Raw genomic sequence first — 19,575 nt, 5'->3', positions numbered from 1 at the left:
CAGGCTCAAAGAGCACAAAATCCATGTTACGATTAGGGTTTCGTAAGTCTTTGGTTAAAACAGTTTACTTAGATCAACCTTTTTCCTCTTCTCATTCTTAGACCATCAAGAAAGAGATTTTACTTTTTAAAAATAAAGCTTCCTTAATTAATTCCTCACAAGTGTAATGCTGGTTTATTTTTGTTTTGTTTCATTAATATTTGTTCTCAAAACATTCCAGAGTTGACCTTAGTCTCCAGGCCACAGTCGTTCAGGGCATTGAATGTGTGCAAAGTTACACAGAGCTAGCTAGAGCTACAACTTAGTTCTAAACAAGCCAACTTTTGTTCCAGCATCATATTCATTTGAGCCTTGTGAGGTCGGGAAGCTATGTAAGCCAATTTTTGTAGGTGTGAAACATGAGGCTTTTCAGTGACTTTCCTCGGATAACACTGTGAATGAGAAATGGGGCTAAAATTCCAACTCAAAAACCCAGGCTTCCTGTCCAGTGCTCTCTGACCCCTCCATTCAGACTGTGTGTGATTCATCCCACATCCTACTTGTCAGTATATCCTATTTGCTCTATGAATGTACTCAAAAAACAACTCCTACTCCCAATCTTTGCCCTATGTTGTTGCCATAGTTTTCTAATTAATCTCCCTGCTTCTGCCTTCTCCCCCTTTAACCTATTCTTATAACTGTCTTAAACTATAAGCCAAGACAAATCATGTCATTCTTCTGTACAAAATTTCCAAGAGTTTCCTGTGTTACTTAAAGTAGAAGCCAAAGTCTTTACATGGTCTCTTAGGCTCCGACATGGCTAGGCTCCCTGATACTCTCTGAAATCATCTCTTACTGCTCCTTACTCTGCCAGCCACATTAGCCTCCTTGTTATTTCACCAACATTTAGACATGCTTTCAACACAGGACCTTTCAACACAGGACTGACACTTCTCTCGGCCTGGAAAGTTCTTGTAGATAGCCACATAAGCTCTGTCCCCAGGAAACACTCCCTATCACTCTCTCTCCTGCTTCATTTTCCTCCACTGAACCCATCACCATCTAGCATGCAATATGTTTTACTTGTTTATTTTGCTTATTATATGTCTCCTTTCATTAGATTGTAAGCTTCATGAAGGCAGAGATTTTTTTAACCTGTTTGCTTGCTTGTTTGCTTTTCCTGAGCACCTAGTATAAGTGGTCAATACATATTTGAACAAACTGATTTTATGCTAAGACATTATGGGAGGAAGGAAGTAGTTTAAATAGCTTTGCATTGGGACATCCTTCCTGCCCTATGGGAGAGTGTGATTGAACTAGAGAGGAGGAAAAGGACTTTAGAAATTGATGGTCATAAGCATGAGGCATATAGATGAGCATAATAAATTTAGAGCCAAAGGAATGGGGTTTAAGTTTCATTCCCGGCATTTAGTAATGTCTGATCTTAGGCCAGAGAGATCACTTAATCTCTCTGAATTTACATTTCCTCAGTTGTAAATTGGGTGTGTACCAAGTCTGTCTTATTGAGCAGCTCTAAGGCTCAAGGGAGAAGGGGGGCATATCTCTCAACATATGCAAGTTTATGTGCTGAGACATGTCTGCTTTGTGACCTCAAAATTTCCACTGAAATAGCACAGGCCTCACGTCCTCAGTTGCTTTCCAGTTCCCTTTCAGCTCCGCAGTCAGCCGCACCCTTGTCCAGACATGGACGTGGGGTTGCGTAGAACATAGGGGTGCTGGCAGTGGGACCTGCCTTCTGGCTGAGCAGAGAGAAAACCTGCTGGGTTTTGCAGACACCGCTGTACACCATCCTGGATGATTTGGCCTTTTCTTGTGCTAAAGGTAAGACAAAATGGAATGATACACACAGCACAGAAGTTCTCGCTATTAGTATTTGGCTTTCTGAATACAGTTTGGCCATCTTGTTCTAGAGTACTGACAGCCATGACCTGTCGCCCGAGATGGCAGAGAGCCCTCCAAAACACTAAACACTGAAAGGTGAGGCCAAAATGGATACCCCTGAATTCTCTCCCTACAGTTATGTGGCTTTATCAGGTCTGACAATATGTCATGATAGAAGAACCTTGCCAGGACTTGAAAGGTTCCAGAGAATGCAACAGACACTTTGCTACATTTAACCAAAATCATATTAGCTCAGATAGTGGAAAATTCAACTCAGAGAATTGGAACTCAAAAAGGTAGTTACGTTTTTCTGGCAGTAGCTTTCCCTTTTCAGTCCAACAGCAGCAAGGCACTGAAGCCCAGATGTCAGACGACGTACTTCGAAGACCACATGAACCTGTGTCTGGTGTTTAGTTTGTATCTAGTAATTTCCTCAACTTGTACACATGTTGGTTTCCTTTCTTATAGATCAAAGATAATATTTTACATATCTCCTGTAAAAATAAATCAGGTGGCAACTTTAATTACATGCTTTTAAGTAATGCATTAATTAATAGGCCAGATGGCTCTTAGGTGAGAAATATCAGGAAGCCCTAAAATTTCAGTGACAGTGAACAGTCTGATGGAAACACGTTGATTCCACCGTGTACCTCCGGGAGTGAGTAGGACTGGACTAGATCAGTGTTCGTGAAATGCAGCCTAAAACTATAGTAGAATTTTATTCCCCCTTTCTACTTGTCCCAGAGAGTTTCGAAGAAGCCAAGCCAGTTCTGCAGCTGCCAGGACATGTTTGGAACCCCTTGGGTAAAAGAGATGCTTCTCTCTACTTCATCTTACAGCTAACTTTAATTTCCAAATATCTTGGGATGAGAGAATGTGTTCTTTTAGGGAACTCCAGGCCTATGAACTTGTAGTTGATTTGACTGGGTTCTATCCTGAATGTGTCATCAGAAGCCACCATCTTGTAAAAACAAAACTTAGAGATACTTTGAGACCTAGCATTTAAAGAGTTGACTGTCATAGGTGACCCCAGCTAAGCTGAAACGTCTGATGTATGCCCACAGGCATGGCATCATGTGAGTCTCTGTGGAAGAAACTGAATAAGAATATAGAAAGTCAGAGGTACAAGGGATTTCAGAGATGAGGAAACTGAGGCGTAGAAAGGTCAAATGGCCAAAATCACACAAGCCTCGCTCCTTTACCGGAGAGATGAGAGAATCAGGCAGCAGAAATTTCCAGCTACAAAGATTCTTATGTGGCCTGACTGGTAGGGGTACTGACTCAGCAGAGAAAACCATTTCCTACATTTAAATATAGCTTCGGGACCGCAGCACTTACTGGAACCCAAGGCTTTCCTGAACCGCTTTCCTCTGAGTGAGGTCCAAAGCTATTCCCATTACTGGTGTTTGATGCATCTCCAGCTTCCTAACAGGTAAACATGTGGTTTGATAGACAGTAGGAACAGTTCTGATTTTGTGCTTATATTTTTGAGCATTCTTTGCTAGAATAATTTAGATTGTTTTCAGTTTAGGTATTTTTTTTCTTTGTATCTTAAAGAGAGAGCGAGAGCGAAAGTGAGAGTGAGAGCAAGAGAGAGGGGGAGAGAAAGGGAGAGAGAGAGAGAGTGAAAGCACATTCTTGGGTTCTTGGGTAAGGAGAGGAAAGTTTCCAGAAATATCGTTAACAATAAAAACAAAACAAAACAAAAAAACCCAAGAACCACTTATAAAGCTAACACTTACAAAGCCAGGCTTGAATGAATTTCCATTCACTCTCATCAAAAGCTAAACATATCAGCGAGAACATTTCAACCCTTGTGAAAAAAGGAAGAGAAAGAAAACAAGTGATTTCACAAGTTTGGGGCTCATGTTTGGCTTGATTTATTGAACAAAGAGATGGACTAGAGGTGATAATGTCATTAAATAAATATTATAATTGGATTTTATACCAATTAAGTATATATTAATTTCCTGACCATACAGTTGTTAGTCATATTGCACTTCTCTTTTCTGTTTCATACATGTCATGCTGCCAGTTGGGTTTATGATGATCAGGATAACATCATGTACCTTGTCGTGGGTAACATTTATCAAGTACTATCTCAGCCATCCAGCTGCACTGAGACCTGAGAGATAGCTGCAGGGGGAGGCACTCATCAAATCCTTTTCTTGGAGAAATTTATTGCCTAATGACAAACAAACTAAACCTACCTGTGTGTATTTAAAAACAACTTGTGAAAATTCATGAAGTAATGTCATAATGGGAAATAAAATTTAGAAATGTATTTATTATAATTCAATTTATACTTTGATTCCACATAATTGCATATGTAATGATAAGATGTCTTGGATATGGATGAGAGGGAATAAGATGGGCCATGTGTTGATTGCAGTTGAAATTGAGGCTCATTATCCTCCTTTCTCTGCTTTTGCAAATGGTTGAAAATCTCATAATCCAAAATTTTTAAAAAACACAGTTCTAAATTTGTTTAACTGCCTACTTGAGGGTAGCCTTTCAGCAAAGCAAGAACACTATTATCTCCTGCATTTTCAAATCTATTAATCTCTACCACATTTTCATCTGGTTTCCAAATAAAATCTGTCCTCAGTCCACAACCTTTAAGTACATTACTCTGGATGGAAATATATTCCTGAATACTCTGCTCTGGATCTTGCATCAAATCCCAGGTGTTAAAATGATTATACAACCACTCCCTTGACAAAGGTCATAGTAGTCAAGAGTTGACAGAACGTAATCAAGTAGGATTTACTTTTGGATTTAAAAGAACATCACCATAATCAGGATACATGGCGGAGAGTTTTGCTATAGTTTCTTTTACCAATTGGGGTGACTATCTTGACCTCCAATGCTTTTTCAAAGAATACACTATTGCAGATGATAAAATAGGAGTGATAGTTACTTCACACTTTTTGGGAGTATCAGTTTTCCTCTACAAGGTCTGACAATTAACTTTGAGAACTTCTTGCAGCTATGTTGTTAACCTTTTTTGATACCGGAGGGAGTAGTCATTATGAATTTGTAACAACTGGACAAACAGTTAACCAAGTTTATTATTTGGAAGTGCTGAAAAGGCTGCATGAAAAAAGTTAGGCAAAAACAACCTGAACTTTTCGCCAACAATTCATGGTACTTGCATCATGACAATGCACCACCTCACATGGCACTATCTGTGAGGGATTTTTTAGCCAGTAAACAAATAACTATATTGGAATATCCTCCCTACTCACCTGATCTGGTCCCCAATGACTTCTTTCTTTACCCAAAGATAAAGGAAATATTGAAAGGAAGACATTTTGATGACATTCAGGACATCGAGGGTAATAGTATGACCGCTCTTATGGCCATTTCATAAAAAGAATTCCAAAATTGCTTTGAAGGGTGGACTAGGTGCTGACATTGGTGCATAGCTTCCAAAGGGGAGTACTTCAAAAGTGACCATAGTGATATTCAGCAATGAAGTATGTAGCACTTTCTCTAGGATGAGTTTAGGAACTTAATTGTCAGTAGTTTGTATAACTACAGTGTTCCTGCTCTTAGTTTGAAGTAGATACAGGCTAATGTCCAGTCATTGAGGTCATGTAACTCATCATTTCTGGAGTCACACTATATGTAACATTATTGCAAAACTTTAAACACATATTTTACTTCTCATCCTCAGATACTTTAAGCTATTGAAGCCAGCTCCAAGCACATTTTCAATCTCAGTTCTGATAACCAGACCAGGAGTCATGACTATTAGACTCACTTTACAGTAATCTTTATGAGTAATTTACTAAGAACATATAATCCATCTAAATGGTGTGTATTCTTGGACCACAAAACCTTTGCCCATACAGAATCACTTACACCTTCTGCTCTTTCTAAACAATGTTGTGAGAAGCATTTGTGGGCATAGTCAATGTATTGGCTGAGAAATGATGCTGAGGTCAAAATACATTATTATACTGCTTAGTGTTTCAAGTACAAACCAATATTTAAAAAAACAAAACACAAAAAAGTTATTGTCCAAAGGAATTGGCACTCTCCCTTCTTTCTGATTCTAATTTTATAAATGACTGATTTTCCCTTCTTGTTTTGACTACCAAGAAAACAAAGTCCAACTAAGAGGTTTTTTTCTAATTATACAAGTAAATGATGCATGCTTATTTTAGAAAATTAGTAAAGTTCAGAAGATTAAACATGGAGGAAGAAGAGGAAATTAACTCATTATCCCAGCATCCAGAAAACATATTGTTAACACTTTTGTAAGAGCCAATTATGACACTCAATTGATGGAATTGAATTTACTATTATGGTTGATGTGAGTGCTGATCTTTTTCTTTTAAAATTTCTATTAAAATATAGCTAACATACAATTTAGTTTCAGGTGAGCACCATACTTATTCAACATTTATATACCTAAAGAAGTGATAACCATCATAAGTCCAGCAACCATCTGACACCATATCACGTCATCACAATATTATGGACTATATTCCCTAGCTGTATATTACATCATCATAACTTACATATACCTGGAAATTTAGACCTCTTATTCCTCTTCATATTTCCCCCCCCACTTTTTAATTTTTTCAATTGCAGTTGACATTCAAGATGATTTTATATTAATTTCAGTTTATGGCATAGTGGTTAGATATTTATATAATTTAAGGAGTGATTTCCCTGATCAGTCTACGACCCACCTAGCACTATACATAGTTATTACTATATTATTGATTATATTCCCTATACTTTACTTTACATCCTCATGACTATTTTGTAACTAGCAATTTGTACTTCTTAATCCCTTCACCTTTACACCCTGCCCCCCAACACTCTCCCATCTATCACCCCAATAAATCTAGTGCCCATCTGATACCATACATAGTTATTACAATATTATTGATTATATTCCTTATGCTATATTTTACATCCTCATGATTATTTTGTAACTACCAATTTGTACTTCTTAATCCCTTCCCATTTTTCACCCACCCACTAGCCCTCTTCTCATCTGGCAACCATCAAAATGTTCTCTGTTATCTATGGGTTTGTTTTTGTCTTGTTAGTCTGTTTATTTTGTTCTTTAAAGCCCATATATCAGCAAAATCACATTGCATCTGTCTTTCTCTGTCTGACACTCCACTCGGCACAGTAGCCTCCAGGTCCATCCATGCCACTGCAGATGGCAAGAACCCATTCCTTTCCCTGACTGAGCAATATTCTATTGTATATATGTACCATCTCCTCTTTATCCATTCATCCATTGATGGATACCCAGGCTGCCTCCACATCTTGGCCATTTTAGTGATGTAATGAACATATGGATGCACACATCCCCTTGAAGTAGTGTTTGGGCTTCTTTGGATAGATACCAAGAAGTGGAATTACTGAGTCCTCCTTTATTTCTTGTTATAGCCTTTGTTTTAAAGTCCATTTTGTCTAGTATAGGTATTGCTACTCCAGCTTTTTTGCTTTTTTCCATTTTTGTGAAATATATTTTTCCATTACTTCACTTTCAGTCTGTGTGTGTCTTTCGATCTGAAGTGAGTCTCTTGTAGGCAGCATATGTAAGGGTTTTGTTTTCTTATCCATTCAGTCTTCCTAAGTTTTTGATTAGAGCATTCAATTCATTTCCATTTAAAGTAATTGTTGATAGATATGTAGTTATTGCCATTTTATTATTCATATTTTTAATCTTCTTAAAAAAGTCCCTGTAACTTTCCTTGTAATAGTGGCTTGGTTGTGATGAACTCCTTTAGCTTTTTCTTGTCTGAGAATTTCTGTATCTGTCCTTCGATTCTAAATGCTAGCTTTGCTGGGTAGAGTAAACTTGGTTGTAGATCCTTACTTTTCAACACTGAATATTTTGTGCCATTCCCTTCTGGCCTGTAAAGTTTTTGTTGAGAAATCAACTGATAGTCTTATGGGAGCTCCCTTGTATGTAACTAACTGCTTTTCTCTTGCTGCTTTTCAGATTTTTTTCTTTGTCTTTAATCTTTGGCATTTTAATTATTATGTATCTTGGTGTGAGTCTGTTTGGGTTCATCTTGTTTGGGACTCCCTGCACTTCTACGTCTATTTTCTATATGTCTACTTTCTTTGCCAGGTTAAGGAAGTTTTTCATTATTATTTCTTCAAATAAGTTTTCAATTATTTGCATTCTCTCTTCTTCTGGTGCCCCTGTAAATGTGAATGTTGGTATGGTTGATGTTGTTCCAGAGATCCCTTAAACTATCTTGATTTTTTTGGATTCTTTTTTACTTTTTGCTGTTTTGATTGGATGTTTTCTGCTACCTTATCTTCTAAACTGCTGATTAAGTACTATGCTTCATTTAATCTACTGTTGACTCTCTCTAATGTATTCTTTATTTCAGTTATTGCATTCTTCATTTCTGACTTGTTCTTTTTTTATGTTTCCTATCTCTTTGTTGAAGTCTCCCTGAGATTGTTGATCATCCTTATAACCAGTGTTTGGAACTCTGCCTCTGATAGGTTGCTTGTCTCCATTTTTTTTAGTTCTTTTTCTGGATCTTTTTTTTGTGGGTGGGGGGGATATGTCTTTTTTTCTCACCATTTTGGCTGCTTCTCTGTCTTTGTTTCTATTTATTAGGTTGGGTTTCTATGCCTCCCAGTCCAAGCAGATAGGCCTTATGTAGTAGGTGTTCTGTTGTGCTCAGTTGCTCAATCTCCCTGGTCACCTGAGCCGAATGCTCCAGGTGTTTCCCTTGTGTGTGTTGTATGTGCCCTCCTGTTGTTGTTGAGCATCGGTTGCCATTGGCATGTCAATGGGAGGGATTGACCCTCAGGTTGTGAGCACTGGCATGACTACAGTGCAGGAGCTGTTGTGTAGGGGCAGACCCTATGGAACATGATTCACTTTAGCAGGGCCCTGGTGTTTGCCCAGTGTGCCCTTTAGGTATGTCATTGTTGGAGACAGCCAAGTGATGCTGGGCAGGAAGAAATTAATGTTGACCATGCCTGGAAAATAGATTGGGAATATCTGGCAGAGCTTGATATCTGTGAAGCTATCTCCCTAAAGTTGATTCATCTGATGCTTTTTATACTTACATAGGAACAGACTTTCCTACAAGCAAATAAAGAAACTATCTTCTTAATATTATTATAGCCTCTTTCTTTGTGCCATTAGCCTGCCTGGGGACTCAAAACTTACATGACTGCAGTTGGCTTTAAAGTCAGCTAAATAGTTTCCCTTGCTTTTGAGAGGGTAAAGAATTAATAATTTGAATGCAATTAGGTAATCCTATTAGATGGCTTTTAGGGAGCCACGGGCAGAAGTTCCTAACCTGGGCTTCTTTTTTGTGAAACTATTATCACATCAAAATTCTTTTCATCTAGTTATATCTAGTTCTGCCAGTTTATAACTGAAAATATCATTTAGTTTTCCCAAGACTCCAGGGTTTTTGTTGTAGTTGTTGCTATTGTGTTGTTTTTTGTTGTGACAAAATAGAATAATGGTACCTTTTCATAGGGTTGTGGTGAATATTAAATAACATAACATATGAACAGCAATCAGCCCATGCCTTGTAAAATAGCAAAGTACTCAATAAATATTAGATATTTTTGTTGTAATAAAGAAGGTCCTTGGCTATGTACAGGAAAGAATTCAAGAGTGAACCTGGAAATAAAGTGAAAGTAGTTTATTGAATAAAGATCTACTCCATAGACAGAACAGACATTGCCTCTGAGTGAGAAACAACCTTGATTTGAGGTGTGGCAATAATTTTTATTTGGTAGGTATTTTACATGGAAATGAAGGGGGCAAATATTCTATTAGTTCCAGGAAATAGGTGGATTTTTCTGGGAGTTTAGAATACACCCATTTTTTTTGTCCTTATATGGTCCTCTCCAGAGGTGTCATGGTGCTGGTGAGTGTGTCATTTAGCATGGAGATGTATTCTGATGACCATATAATGTGGCAGGAAATTACTTGGAGGCAAATTTCATCACCATCTTGGTCTAGCTGGTTTCCACTACTCTTATTGCTAAAGGCCAATGATTTCATAACTCAGCCCCTCACACTCTTAAGTAATTCTAATAATTAGAAAGTTCCAGCCCATCCTCCTGTACCTAACCTTTAAATTTTGCTGTTCTTAAAAGCCTGAAAAGAAAATTTCTCATTTTCTCACTTTGCATTCTTTTCCTGTGTGCTCTTATCTCTGTCTATTCAGTCTCCCAACAACTTCCCCGGCTCCTGAACATTTTTACTGTCTCCACAGTTTTGTCTTTTACAGAATGTCATATAGTTGGGATCATGCAGCCTGTAGTCTTTTCAAACTTCTTTTTTCACCTAATATTATGCATTTAAGGTTACTTCCTGCCTTGTTATGGCTTGATAGCTCTTCTTCTTTTTCTTCTTTTTTTTTTTTAAAGACTTTTTTATTGGGGAATTGGGGGGATGGGAACAGTGCTGGGGGAATTGGGGAAAAGGGTACAGACAAGTTGCTGTCGTTTTTTGTTCTTCAATCTAGTTGTGGAAGACATTGCTTCACTGGCCCAAGTTGGCACCATCATTGCGCTCTTCCCGGGTGAGGCAGATCAGTCGCCGGCTTCTGGACGGCCGCTCACTGTGGCTGCTGGCCGCTCACGCTGGCTGCTGGCTACACACGGTAGCCCATGGCAACCCACTGCCACAGGGGCTGCAGCCTACACCGTCACCAGCGACTCACAGCAGCCCAGCTCCAGGTTGAGCTGTTGTTCAGCATCTTAGCTGTAGAGGGCAGTGTCACTGGCCCTCATATGTGGGATCCAAACCGGGGCCCTCTGGCATCCCAAGTCAGTTCTTAACCATCATGCCACTTGGCCGGCCCTTCTTTTTTTTTTTTTTAACATTGCATGATATTTTATTATCTGATGGACCACAGTTTCACCAAGGACATCATGGTTGCTTCCAAGTTTTGGCAATTGTGAATAAAGCTGCTATAAACATCCCTGTGCCAGTTTTTATGTGAACAGTTTTTAACTCATTTGGGTAAATACCAAGGAGAGTGATTGCTGGATCATACGGTAAGAGTATGTTTAGTTTTGAAGAAGTTGCCATGCTGTCCTCCAAAGTGGCTGTACTATTTTGCATTCCCACAAGAAATGAATGAGAGTTCCTGTTGCTCCACACCCTTGTCATCATTTGGTGCTCTCAGTGTTTAGATGTTTGCCTTTCTAATAGGTGTGCAGTGGTATCTCTTTGATGTGGAGCATCTTTTCATATGCTTCTTTGTTGAGATGTTGTTAGGGTCTTTGGTCCATTTCTTAAATTGGGTTGTTTGTTTTCTTATTGTATTATTTTTATATTTTAAACAATAGCCCTTCATCAGATATGTTTCTTAACTTTGTTCAGTCTTGGGATACTACTTGGGGGGAAAAAAAGATGCAATCAATACTTTCTTGCTCTAGTCTAATAACCTTCAAATTAGCTGTCATTAAGTTAAGAAAGAAATGGGGAGGCATAAAGGCTGGGAAGCAAAAAAGTGAGGCAAGCTGGAAAACTATATCTAAAAATGAGTATTGGGTGTTTCCTGGACACAAAACTCACTGGAAGGAGTACTACAGAAGCCTTGTATGTTTCTGATGAAATTGCATTACAAAAGAAATCATAAGGCATAACTAAAAAGCATTTAATTGTTAGAGATGTTGAAAAGACACTTGGCTCCCTTTCACTAAGCAGACAATGGACATATTCACTATGACATAACTAGCGAGACTACTCATTTTCCACGAATACATTCTGCTTCTCTCCTACAAATGATTCCTCTGATTCTCTCAGTGGCACAAGTCTGGCATAGAAATGACAGCATTTACTCTCAAGTTTTTCATAGTCAAGACTCCTTTTTACCTTTTGAACACTCATTGTGCCCTCCAGGAAAACCCTTCAGGTTTTTTGTTACAACTAAAAGTCACAGTGTATGGTCTGACTGATACCATGGGGACTATAGGCAGAATGTTTTTACAGGATCTGTCCACAAAGACAGGCAGCACCTATGGGCACAGCATGCTCCTTGGCTCTCTGTGAATTTTTGACAAGCTTTGGCTTGGTGCCTTGGTTCTGGTAGAATGGACACATTTCTGCTGGTGTGTCAGAGGTTCCTGGAAGATTGGTACACAGTGATATTAGCCTTTTACTGCCTCCAATCTCTCCAAATCCTGGTGCCTCCAGTTGGATGTCTCATTTATGAAATGAAAAAAAAAAAAGGTGGAAAGGAGAGGAAGGAGATTAAAAGGCAGGTAGGGAAGGGAAGAGGGAGAGAGTAAGGGAGGTGCTGTCGTTTACCTTCCCTTGGGTCTCCAATGGGACACGGCTGGGAGACACAGTTGCTTCTACATGGGGAAAGCCGGCCCATAGTCTCCACAGTACCCCTCCTCCCAGCCTGTCCCTTTCCTCATCCCTCCACCCAACCTCCTTTGCCCATTATGTTTTTCCTCCATAATCCACTAAACAGGAGCCAAATCAGATTCAGAGGGAGGTAGAAATCCCGGAGACTCATAAACACAGACTGTGTTAGTGAGATAACAGTAGTTCCCGAATTTGAAAAAGAAAACCAAAACTAATTATTACTGACCCAAGATAATAGCCAGGACAGACTCTTGCTAAAGAATTTCCCTTCTCCCAACTCCACAAAGAAGGCAAAAGCACACAAAAAAAGAGAGTACCTCTCCTGCAGTCTTCTTTCTCTGTTCCTTCCCTTCCCTTCTCAGGGCTTTGTTTTATATTTACCCAAAGGCTTCACAGACTTGATCCCATTCTAGAATCAGAATTCCTTTCTAAAGTATTGGAAGTTATTTTCCTAATACCTAGCCTATAAGAGAGACTTAGGAAACACTATTTCTCTTTAGTTGAGGAGAAAATAACCTAATGTACTAATTCACAATAAGGTGTTACAATTATTTTCAATCAGAAAATTTCTATTTTAAATATGAAATTCTGGAAAAGGCTTCCTGCCTGAGTAGAGATCAAAGGTTTGTCGCGAATGACCTCGTCTACTAGCAGATGTGTTTTGTTTGGCCTACAAAGTACTTTAACAAAATCAGAAAATATTCGATAAAAGTGAATTCTCTGACTCAGTTTTTTGTTTTTGTTTTTGTTTTTTAATTAAAGTTTATTGGTGTGATAATCGTTAGCAAATTTACGTAAATTTCAGGTGTACATTTATGTAATACATCAGCTATATTTCACATTGTGTGTTCACCACCCAGAGTCAGTTCTCCTTCCATCACCACATATTTGATCCTCTTTACCCTCATCTACCACCCCTCTCTCCCCTTACTTTCTGGTAACCGCTGAACTATTGTCTGTGTCTATGAGTTTTGTTTCTTCATTTGTTTTTCCTGTTCTTTTATTGTTTTCAGTTTTATATGCCAGAAGGTCTCCTCATGCACAAATAAACAGCTTCCTTTAGACTGGCCATGGCTCTTGATTTGCCTCAGACCCCACCACATCATGTCTCATACTCAGCCTGCTTCACTCGTGTTGGCCCCTGCTCAACCCCTCATAGAACTTTGATCAAAAGGAATTAACAGATACCTAAATTTCATGTGCCCCCTCCTCCAGGAAGCTCCCCCTGAATCTCACCCCACCCTTCATCTCATGGCTCTACTCACTACAGCCTGTCTTCTTTCTTTAATTTCTATGTCCTGCTCCCCAGAAAACTTCAAGTATCTTGAGTACAGAGATTTTGAGTGTTCTTTGTAGCCCTAAACACTATCATAATAGTGAGTGAGGCCTGACAAGGAGATTAGGTTTCACCAGCTCAGTATGTGCTTCTCCTAGCCTGTCCTATTGAGATAAGCAGTCCCCCTTTATCTGTGGTTTCTCTTTCTGCAGTGTCAGTTACTTGCAGTCAACCATGGCCCAAAAATACTAAGTGGAAAATTTCAGAAATAAACAATTCAAAAGTTTTAAATTGCACGCTGTCCTGAATGATGTAATGAAATCTCTCGCCATCCCACTCCATTCCACCCAGGACATTAATCATCCCGTCGTCCAGCGTCTCCATGCTGTATATGCTTCCACCTGTTAGTCATTTGGTAGCCATCTCAGTTATCTGATTGCCTGTCACAGTATTGCAGTGCATTTTATTGGGTTATCGGAAAAGTCATGATGCATTTTTGCAATGAAAAACAGAAAAAAAAATACGTTATGACTTTTCCGACAACCCAATATAAAGTTAAATTGTTTCTATTTCAAACAATGGGGAAAAAGGAAATTACTAGAGTGTATAACATGTGATAGGGGCAACTATTGGTTCATGAAATATGAGTTTGTACTCTGAGTCATAAATAAGAAGATATATTTCTTCCCATGGGTTATATAAAAGTGTGACAAAGATTGAAATAAAGCATGACTGAGTTATTAATATCTGTACAACTCAGCAGACATTTTAGCATATATTTTGGTTAAAAACTTAAATGTGCATGTCATTTTTTGACATGCTATCCTTCCCCCTAGAAAATTTTCAGATAATGTGCTGAGAGCCTCCTGTAACCAGGTGATTATCTAGACACAATCACTTTCTGAGGAGCAACTGCTGACAAACACAAGGTGTCTTGTGCTGAAAAAGACAAAAGCCATCCCCCTTCCTCAGTAGCAGAGCTGGGGTACAGACCCAGGTGAGCCAGGTTCTAAAGCCCAAGATCTTTTTTATTCACCTTACTGGCAGAAACTACTTCCTTTAGTAGCAGAAGCCTCCCTTGGAGATGCCATTCAGAGCCTTGTGGGAAACGACCCTGAAAAATCCATTATCAGAGATCAAGATGGGGTCCCAAAATTTTGCATGCTCTTGGAAAGACCCCTCCTTTCACATCTCTCAAGTGTACCATCATTTTTCCTTTCCTTTTCTTTTTTTAAAAATTTCATTAGGGAACAGCCATGGTCATTGGTTACTCGTTGCTTTGGTGCTACAATGGCATAGTTCACACTTTTTTTTTTTTTAAGGAGGGCACAGCTCACAGTGGCCCATGTGGGGATTGAACGGGCAGCCTCGGTGTTATCAGCACCACGCTCTAACCAACTGAGCTAACTGGTCACCGCTCAAGTGTACCATCTTTGTCAATATTATCTAACATGTCTTTATCCCTTGTTCATGTCAGTCACTGCAAGAAGCACAGGGCTGACTCCTAGGAAAGCTCTCATTCCTACAGATGCTAATATCTATAAGGAGCTGTGAATCTCCTTTTCTGACTCTTCCTTTCGCTAACCCCAAACTCCTGAAGTCCTTCAACTCTGTTCCCTGGAACTCGATCAGCAATCAGCACACAGCCCTGTGTCCCCAACTCTGTTCCCTGGAACTCATGATCAGCAATCAGCACACACCCGTGTCCCCAACCTTATTTCTAAAGGTTCCTTTTCATTTCTACAGGAATTGAAGTGAAGCTGGCGCCCCCTTGAGGACAGTGTTCTCCCGCAGCCCCTTGCAGTGGTTTTGCTTTCCCTGGACCACTGACCCTGAGTATGGCTTGGGGAAGTATTTTGCCCCCTCAGTGCCACTTCTAGGTCATTTTCCTTTCTGACTCCAGAAAAAGCCTTTTCTTTGAATCTCAACCCATCAATTTACTAACCCCTCCTCTTTCTTATAGTCATCTACCTCCCTCATTCCTTGATTCCTTGAGGATTTTCATTCTTGATTAGCTGCCACTGTCTCCTAAACTATTTCTGTCATAATTATTGGCTATATCCCTATGTACATAGATGATTCATTCAATTTCCTGGCCTCTTCCCCTCCAGTAACCTAGTCCTCACCCTACCTCAGGCCCTTCCTTCTATGCTCAAATCCTAATCTTCTGTTATTATAGAAATTGCTACTCCTTCATGACCTCATTTCCCCACTTCCTGTTGCCATTGACAACCTCTTGTTTACTTCCTCAGGTACTCCAACTGTAACTATTCTGTATCTGTGGTTCTCAACTGAGGGCAATTTTAACACACACACCCTAACCCCCGAGACACTTGGAAATGTCTGGAGACATTTAAGGCTGTCACCACTGGATTCTAGGAGAATGCTAATGGAACCCAGGAGGTAGAGGCCAGGAATGCAACTAAATATCCTACAATTCATGGGACAGCCCTCCACAGCAAAGAGTTGTCCAGTCGAAACTGTTAATAGTATGAGGTTGAGAAAGTCTGCTTGTCGTGACCACGATCTACAGTCCAGTGATTCTACCATGGTTTTATAGAGTAAATTGTGTTCTCCCAAAAAAGACACAATGAAGTCCTAACCCTTGGTTCTTCAGAATGTGAACTTATTTGAAGATAAGGTCAGCGCTAATATAATTAACTAAGTTAAAATTGGGTCATGGTGTATTAGACTGGCCCTCTAATCCAATATGACTGGTGTCCTCATAAAAAGAAGGCCATTTGAAGAGAAAGACTCAGGGAGAACTCCATGTGAAGAGGGAGGATTGGAGTGATGCATCCACAAGTCATGAAATGCCAAAAATAGCCAGCAAGCCACCAGAAGTTAGGATGAGGCAAGGCAGGATTGTTCCCTACTGGTGTTGGCGAGAACATGGTCCTGCTGACACCTTGACTTGGGACTTCTAGCCTCCAGAACAATGAGATAATAAGCAACCCATTTTGTGGTACTTTGTTACAGCAATTCTAGGAAGCTATTGGATATGGTTTCCCTGGACTTACTCCATTTATGCCCTCACTTCCTATATTGCCTAGCTTAAATAATGGTGGTTACTAAAGCAATAGAATCTGTAATATTGTACAACACCTATTTATTCTAATTGGGAATCAAAGAAATTGAAATCTGGGGTTTGTTACAGCTTCATCTATCCAAATCAAGTGATATAATGTTGTAAGTATATATGATAAAGTTTGGATAAGGTGAAACTGGAAAGAAGACCAAGACTTTTGTAATATGCTAAATTGATATACCAGTGGGTCTTCACTGACATAGCAGAATCCCTGAAAATGGGTTTACCCCATAAACCTGAATTGAATCTTCTTGGAATATGCTCTGTATATGCCATGTTGGTTCATGTCTTCCAGACTAATTTTTGACCAATGACCAATAACCTCACATCCATAGCATTTGTATCAAATCTCTGATCAATGACTCTGAGTGTATAATCTCAGCTACTGCAATGGGCCTGAAATAATGACTCTGTTCTACTTAGTTAAGCAATTTGCAAGCCTGAGACTGTACAAAAGAAAACATACAGATGAACAAAAAATAAATATGGTATCATTGTTTTTTGCATACATTTATTTTTATGCAAATATAACAAAATCATTTTACTGCTTTATATATGCTTTGTGTTAAAGATGTTTAAAAGCAACTAACATAGTAAATAGGGGATTTTGCCCATTTATATTTGTGGTCAATTTTTAATACTTCAGATAATCTGATTGACCAAATTCATAAGTTTAGCTTTTAAGTTGTTAAAATGCTTAAGATCATCATATGTAAATTCATACATTTTATTATTAGCTTTATTATAGTTGTTTATGTGTTTAAGATGCTATGGTTTATGAGGGTTGTACGTCTGCTTTCTTAAGTGTTTAAGATTCTTAAGGAAATCCATTATATGAAATGTAGGTGGAAATATTGACAGGAACATAAGTAACCAGGTCTGAGAAATGGGTTTAAATATTTAAGAACATTCAAATGATTAGATTTATAAATTCATTTGTTGAATTATATCCATTTAAAATGTAAAATAATTAAATTTACATATAATATCTAAAGAATTGTGCACATTGCTTGTGAAATGTATAAGCAAACAACAATAAACAAGTACAAACTGCTTAATTTCAAGCTAAAAATTCTTACCAGATTTCTCCAATTGTGTTTAAAAGTTTAATACAGATAAGGTTTTCAATTGAGAACTACGATAATACAGGCTACTCTAAGTATTGTTTTCTTCACACAAAAGCCTCTGTGAGACTTCAAAAAAAGAAAAAAAGTTCAACTGATATCAGCCTGAGATGGATCCAAAAAATCTTTGTTATGAAAGTGACTCTGAGGCTGAAAATAAGAAATCTGAAAGAGTTAGCCAGAACAGAAAGAACCTCAGCAGGAGAGAAATGTCAGTGTGTAGGAGATTGTGGAACTTCAGTTTTATTGGATCATAAAGAATGAAACAGAAATTCCTAGGGTGGTAGATGCCAATACTTTGGGAAAACTATGCAAGAGGCAGCTTAAAAAAAAATGCTCTCCAAAATACCTCACATTACTAAAGCACAGACATGCATACTCAGTATGTTAAAAAAAAAAATGAATCTAACCAGCTTTTCCCAAAACGTTTTTCCATAAAAAGGCTTTAGTGGGCAAAGCCAACAGGAAAACAAGGCTTTGGTTTGTACTTCCTTCAGCAGAGCCTAGTGCCAGCTCTGTGGATCAGGAAACAGAGCACAATTGTCTTGCCCTCTCCTTCACTCTCTTTTTAACCTAACGTTTCCTGGCAGGCAGTGGTACCACAACAAACCTCTCCTCCTAGCCAGAGGGTCTCTATTTACATTGAGGTCAACGCATGGGCATGAATGTGTGTAAGCTTTAAAGAAAATCATGAGGAAACATGTTTGGATGGATGTAAACTTGCTGCTGGCCCTCCCAGGCTGCTTCAAACTTCTCCTCCTGCCTGACCACCTGTACAGGGCCTTCTACCAGATTCACTAGGGTTCAACCGCAAGGACCTTCTGTTCTTCTCACGCATCCGGGCCTTCGTTGGCATTTGCTATTTCCTCTACCTCAAATATGAACCTTCTCTGCCTTGCCCACTTCTATACTTCCAGTGTCCAAACAGTACCTTCACGTAACAGCCACGCAGAGAACACGTGTGGACACCTGAATGGAGTACAGGAAGTGAAACAACCTCTTTCAACAGCCTCTTCAGCAATTTTCACTGTAGTTCGCTCAAGAAGCAGAGAGGACCTTCCTGGGCAGCACCAGACTTGCTTTCTGCCTCGAGCACAGGAGAGGTTTCACCAACATCCTTCAGGCAGCTTTCTGGAAAGTTCACAAAGTAAAGTCTTTTAAAGGTACAGATGTACTCTGTGTACTCAGTCCTTTTTTCTTATACTGGGTGCCCTGTGTCCTACCTAACCCCACAGAATAAGAGGCCAGAATAAAAGAGAGCCAGGCTGGCATACAAGAGCCTTAGATTTAGGCTGTCTTTTTAATGTACTTTTTACTAACTTTTCTATTTTCTCTATGACCAGGAGCAACTCACTTATTTTTGTATATCTCTTTCCTTACACATAAAATTGGTTAAAGATAATATTTGGCTCATCAGGTGGCAGTGAGTAACAAAGAAGACAATGTTTTCAAAGATTTAGTAAAGTTCCTCCATGCTCAAGCAATATTAATTGTATTGTGGTTTCTGGTGATGTTATTATTAGTTATGAAATGAAGAAAAGTACCATATTTCTAACTGTATTTCAAGTGACCAAAGTTTTCTTAGAGGTATTTCAAGCTCTGAAAATGTTTAATTCTATTTTTAACACGCTTTTTAGTTTTTTGGTTTTTTTTAAATAGACTTTAGTTTTAAGTTCACAGAAAAATTGAGCAAAAGGGATGAGGTTCCCAACATACACCTTGCCCACTGTCCATGTACAGCCTCGTTTCCACCATTATAGTATGATATAGAATAGGTTTATGTTCAAAAAAGCCTATGCACTCTGTCAATTTAGCCCTTCTTCCCCCACAACCCCTGGCAATCATTTATCCTTTACTC

The sequence above is a fragment of the Hipposideros armiger genome, unplaced genomic scaffold (assembly GCF_001890085.2).
Source record: "Hipposideros armiger isolate ML-2016 unplaced genomic scaffold, ASM189008v1 scaffold_176, whole genome shotgun sequence".
NCBI classification, from domain to species: Eukaryota; Metazoa; Chordata; class Mammalia; order Chiroptera; family Hipposideridae; genus Hipposideros; species Hipposideros armiger.
The sequence above is the reverse complement of the archived record's forward strand: the minus strand, read 5'-3'. Positions refer to the sequence as shown.